The following is a 6,131-nucleotide window of genomic DNA, read 5'->3' on the forward strand; positions in this document are numbered from 1 at the left end:
AGCAGTGGGGAATTTAATACGGGTACCCAACAGATTAATACCAATCTACTCTTACACCCAAGATGAACATACATCTACTCTAACACCAGATGAACAGAATGAATACCTCTACTTCTAAAACCCAGATGAATACATCTACTCTAAAACCCAGATGAACCCAGATGAATACATCTACTCTAAACCCAGATGAACCCAGATGAATACATCTACTCTAAACCCAGATGAACCCAGATGAATACATCTACTCTAAAAGTAATTCACAGTCTGGGAAACAGTTACAGTAACACTAGTCATCATGACTGATTTGAGGTTAAAACTCTGAACTTGAAATGTCATGGTGTTTAAGCCTGCCTTGTTTTCCACATCTAAAGTGCTCAGTAAGCTCTTCTCAATCCATCTGGCATTGAGTTGAATATGATCCAATCCTGGCATAATGAATTAATATATTTCAGTGTAACATCCTGGTACTATGGTACTGTTAATGTACTGTAGGACCTACTGTTATACATCCTATTTAGAGTAGTGGTTCCTGTGTTCATATAGGACTGTTGTTTTATACATCCTATACCAGGGTAGAGTAGTGGTTCTGGTGTTTATATAGGACTGTTTGTTTATGGGACATCTATACAAGGGTAGAGTAGTGGTTCTTGTTTATATAGACTGTTGTTTAATAATCTCTACCAGGGTATGAGTAGTGGTTCCTGTGTTCCATATAGGTATCGTGTTGTTTTTAATACATGATCCTGATACGCAGGGTAGAGTAGTGGTTCCTGTGTTCATATAGGACTGTTGTTTTATACATCCTATACCAGGGTAGAGTAGTGGTTCCTGTGTTCAGGGTTAGGGTTCTTAACATGCTGACTGGACAGTAGTATAGTGTAGTGACCCTTGTTCTGTACAGATTTATTTATTTAACCCGTATTTAACCAGGTCAGTTGACTGAGAACACACTCTCATTTACAGCAACGACCTGGGAAATACTTACAGGGGAGAGGAGGGGGGGGGGGGATGATTAGGTGACCGTGATGATGTGAGGACCAGATTGGAATTTAGCCAAGACACCGGGGTTAACACCCCTACTCTGACCACAGAGAGTCAGGACACCCGTTTAACGTCCCATCTGAAAGACGCCACCCTACACAGGGCAATGTCCCCAATCACTGCCCTGGGGCATTATTATTTAAACCTACTGACCCTCCAACTCCACTTCCAGCAGCATCTGGTCTCCCATCCAGGAACTGACTAGGACCGACCCTGCTTAGCTTCAGAAGCAAGGCAGCAGCGGGATGCAGGGCGGTATGCTGCTTCCAAAGTTCAGTCTCTTGGGACTGTGGATAGAGTGCTTGCCTCTGAACCAGAGAGACCCAGGCTATCGTCCTAACTCGCCTCTGAACCAGAGAGACCCAGGCTGGAGTTCTGGTTATGCTATCGTCCTAACTCGCTACGGTACTATGATAGCGTAATATAGTGTGAGACTCTGCCTTGGGGCTGATACTGAGGTGAGAGGTTATAGGTGAAAGGTGAACTCACCGCCTCTCCAATGCCCCCTCGTTGGCCGGGGTAACCCTGAGAGAGGAGAGGGATGTGTGAGAGACGGCAGACAACACACACACACACACACACACACACAACCATGAACCCAAAACACAATACATCAGATGTAACACAACTGTACCTGGAAACCATGGCAACCTTCAGTTCCATTTCCTGGTGCCCCATCTTCTCCCTGAAACAGAAGAGACAGAACACTTCAGCCATCCCTCGTTCTTTTTTTATTTCATTTCCCCTCCCCCAAATGTTCTCTCTCTCGCCCTCTCACCCTGCTTCCGATCTGGCCTCTGTCTCCAGGAGCTCCTTTGATTCCTCTTGGTCCTTTGGGGCCCTGGGAAATGTAGTTTAGATAGGAGAGAGATGGGAAATGTAGTTTAGCTAGTTAGGAAATCAGACTGGGAACATGAGAAATTAAGTTCAGATATTAACGGAGGAAGACTTCCTGACCACCTGACCTTTGACATCATTTAGCCAGACACTTTTAGCAAAATCAAAATATCCACCTGGTGCACGGCACACTGGTTGGAAAATAAGATGACAAAACCTGAAAGACCCTCAGCTTCGTGATGCATGTGTGATAAGACTCCCAGCTTAGTGATGCATGTGTGATAAGATCCCCAGCTTAGTGATGTATGTGTGATAAGACCCCCAGCTTAGTGATGCATGTGTGATAAGATCCCCAGCTTAGTGATGCATGTGTGATAAGACTCCCAGCTTAGTGATGCATGTGTGATAACACTCCCAGCTTAGTGATGCATGTGTGATAAGACCCCCAGCTTAGTGATGCATGTGTGTGAGATAAATACATGTGTTAACTTCTTATGGCTGCGGGGCAGTATTGAGTAGCTTGGATGAATGGTGCTTCTACACCTGCATTGCTTGCTGTTTGGGGTTTTAGGCTGGGTTTCTGTACAGCACTTTGAGATATCAGCTGATGTAAGAAGGGCTATATAAATACATTTGATTTGAAATTTGATTTGATGAATAAGGTGCCCAGAGTAAACTGCCTGCTCCTCAGTCCCAGTTGCTAATATATACATAGTATTAGTATATTTGCATAGAAAACACTCTGAAGTTTCTAAAACTTTTTGAATGATGTCTGTGAGTNGGGGGGGGGGGATGATTAGGTGACCGTGATGATGTGAGGACCAGATTGGAATTTAGCCAAGACACCGGGGTTAACACCCCTACTCTGACCACAGAGAGTCAGGACACCCGTTTAACGTCCCATCTGAAAGACGCCACCCTACACAGGGCAATGTCCCCAATCACTGCCCTGGGGCATTATTATTTAAACCTACTGACCCTCCAACTCCACTTCCAGCAGCATCTGGTCTCCCATCCAGGAACTGACTAGGACCGACCCTGCTTAGCTTCAGAAGCAAGGCAGCAGCGGGATGCAGGGCGGTATGCTGCTTCCAAAGTTCAGTCTCTTGGGACTGTGGATAGAGTGCTTGCCTCTGAACCAGAGAGACCCAGGCTATCGTCCTAACTCGCCTCTGAACCAGAGAGACCCAGGCTGGAGTTCTGGTTATGCTATCGTCCTAACTCGCTACGGTACTATGATAGCGTAATATAGTGTGAGACTCTGCCTTGGGGCTGATACTGAGGTGAGAGGTTATAGGTGAAAGGTGAACTCACCGCCTCTCCAATGCCCCCTCGTTGGCCGGGGTAACCCTGAGAGAGGAGAGGGATGTGTGAGAGACGGCAGACAACACACACACACACACACACACACACAACCATGAACCCAAAACACAATACATCAGATGTAACACAACTGTACCTGGAAACCATGGCAACCTTCAGTTCCATTTCCTGGTGCCCCATCTTCTCCCTGAAACAGAAGAGACAGAACACTTCAGCCATCCCTCGTTCTTTTTTTATTTCATTTCCCCTCCCCCAAATGTTCTCTCTCTCGCCCTCTCACCCTGCTTCCGATCTGGCCTCTGTCTCCAGGAGCTCCTTTGATTCCTCTTGGTCCTTTGGGGCCCTGGGAAATGTAGTTTAGATAGGAGAGAGATGGGAAATGTAGTTTAGCTAGTTAGGAAATCAGACTGGGAACATGAGAAATTAAGTTCAGATATTAACGGAGGAAGACTTCCTGACCACCTGACCTTTGACATCATTTAGCCAGACACTTTTAGCAAAATCAAAATATCCACCTGGTGCACGGCACACTGGTTGGAAAATAAGATGACAAAACCTGAAAGACCCTCAGCTTCGTGATGCATGTGTGATAAGACTCCCAGCTTAGTGATGCATGTGTGATAAGATCCCCAGCTTAGTGATGTATGTGTGATAAGACCCCCAGCTTAGTGATGCATGTGTGATAAGATCCCCAGCTTAGTGATGCATGTGTGATAAGACTCCCAGCTTAGTGATGCATGTGTGATAACACTCCCAGCTTAGTGATGCATGTGTGATAAGACCCCCAGCTTAGTGATGCATGTGTGTGAGATAAATACATGTGTTAACTTCTTATGGCTGCGGGGCAGTATTGAGTAGCTTGGATGAATGGTGCTTCTACACCTGCATTGCTTGCTGTTTGGGGTTTTAGGCTGGGTTTCTGTACAGCACTTTGAGATATCAGCTGATGTAAGAAGGGCTATATAAATACATTTGATTTGAAATTTGATTTGATGAATAAGGTGCCCAGAGTAAACTGCCTGCTCCTCAGTCCCAGTTGCTAATATATACATAGTATTAGTATATTTGCATAGAAAACACTCTGAAGTTTCTAAAACTTTTTGAATGATGTCTGTGAGTATAACAGAACTCATATGGCAGGCAAAAACCTGAGAAAAATCCAACCAGGAAGTGGGAAATCTGAGGTTTGTAGTTTTTCAACTCATGGCCTATCTAATACACAGTGGGATATGGGTCATTTTGCACTTCCTAAGGCTTCCACAGTCTTTAGAACCTTGTCTGATGCTTCTACTGTGAAGTGGGCCTGAATGAGAGGGGATTGAGTAAGGTCTACCATGACCTGAACATGCGCTGACCAAGCGCGTTCATGTGAGAGCGAGCTCTGTTCTATTGCATTTCTGAAGAAGGAATTCTCCGGTTGGAACATTATTGAAGATTTATGTTAAAAACATCCTAAAGATTGATTCAATACATCGTTTGACATGTTTCTACTGACTGTAACAGAACTTTTTGACATTTCGTCTGCTTTTAGTGAATGTGCTTCGTGACTTTGGATTTGTTTACCAAACGTGCTAACAAAAGTAGCTATTTGGACATAAATGATGGACATTATCGAACAAATCAAACATTTAATGTGGAACTGGGATTCCTGTGCATTCTGATGAAGATCATCAAAGGTAAGTGAATATTTATAATGTTATTTCTGACTATTTTTGTCTTGATTGGGCTCTGAGCACCGACCTCAGATTATTGCATGGTTTGCTTTTTCCGTAAAGCTTTTCTGAAATCTGATACAGCGGTTGCATTAAGGAGAAGTGGATCTAAAATTCCATGCATAACACTTGATCTTTGATCAATGTTTATTATGAGTATTTCTAGAAATTGATGTGGCTCTCTGCAAAATCACCGGAAATTTTTGGAACTACTGAACATAAAGCGCCAATGTATACTGAGATTTTTTGATATAAATATGAACTTTACCGAACAAAACATACATGTATTGTGTAACATGAAGTCCTATGAGTGTCATCTGATGAAGATCATCAAAGGTTAGTGATTAATTTGATCTCTATTTTCTGCTTTTTGTGACTCCTGTCACAATGGCTGTGTTTTTCTGTGATTTCTACGGTGACCTAACATAATCGTTTGTGGTGCTTTCGCTGTAAAGCCTTTTTGAAATCGGACACTGTGGTGGGATTAACAACAAGATTACCTTTAAAATGGTATAAGATACTTGTATGTTTGAGGAATTTTAATTATGAGATTTCTGTTGTTTGAATTTGGCGCCCTGCACTTTCACTGGCTGTTGTCATATCGATCCCGTTCATATCGATAGATGACGGGATGGATAAACAAATTGATTAACTAGTTGCCCAACCTCTGGTCCGGGGGCGCCCTCATCTCCTCTGTATCCTGGAGACCCCGCCCTGCCGATGTCACCCTGAAACACACACGACAAAACAGTTAGACTTACAACACACACACAATCACAGACACACAGCTCGCCCTAAGACACAGTCATAAAAGTTCATAAAAAGTTTGTGTCAATGGGCAGCTCGCTGCTGTGCTTCCCTTTGTAGTCTGTAATAGTTTGCAAACCCTGCCACATCCGACGAGCGTTGGAGCCGGTGTAGTATGATTCGATCTTAGTCCTGTATTGACACTTTGCCTGTTCGATGGTTCGTCGGAGGGCATAGAGGAATTTCTCATAAGCGTCCGGGTTAGAGTCCCGCTTCTTGAAAGCTGCAGGTCATTCAAGGGTTTTTCTTTATTTTTACTATTTTCTACGTTGTAGAATAATAGTGAAGACATCAACATTAGGAAATAACACATTATGGAATCATGTAGTAACCGAAACAGTGTTTTATATTTTAGATTATTCAACGTCGCCACCCTTTGCCTTGATGACAGCTTTGCACATGCTTGGCATT

The 6,131-nt window shown here is 43.6% G+C and overlaps 2 long non-coding RNA genes across 2 annotated transcripts; both read right to left on the reverse strand.

Annotated features, from left to right (window-relative positions):
• Positions 1-1,509: 1,509 nt before the first annotated feature.
• On the reverse strand, positions 1,510-1,923 carry LOC112079777 (uncharacterized). The gene is made up of 3 exons (XR_002896052.1): positions 1,820-1,923; positions 1,676-1,726; positions 1,510-1,566 (listed from the first exon to the last, which is right to left on the reverse strand). It is a non-coding gene; the product is annotated as an uncharacterized lncRNA (long non-coding RNA).
• A 1,248-nt stretch (positions 1,924-3,171) lies between these two features.
• On the reverse strand, positions 3,172-5,649 carry LOC112079778 (uncharacterized). The gene is made up of 4 exons (XR_002896053.2): positions 5,579-5,649; positions 3,482-3,544; positions 3,338-3,388; positions 3,172-3,228 (listed from the first exon to the last, which is right to left on the reverse strand). It is a non-coding gene; the product is annotated as an uncharacterized lncRNA (long non-coding RNA).
• Between the last annotated feature and the right edge of the window lie 482 nt (positions 5,650-6,131).

This window comes from Salvelinus sp. IW2-2015, unplaced genomic scaffold (genome assembly GCF_002910315.2).
Source record: "Salvelinus sp. IW2-2015 unplaced genomic scaffold, ASM291031v2 Un_scaffold9495, whole genome shotgun sequence".
NCBI lineage: Eukaryota > Metazoa > Chordata > Actinopteri > Salmoniformes > Salmonidae > Salvelinus > Salvelinus sp. IW2-2015.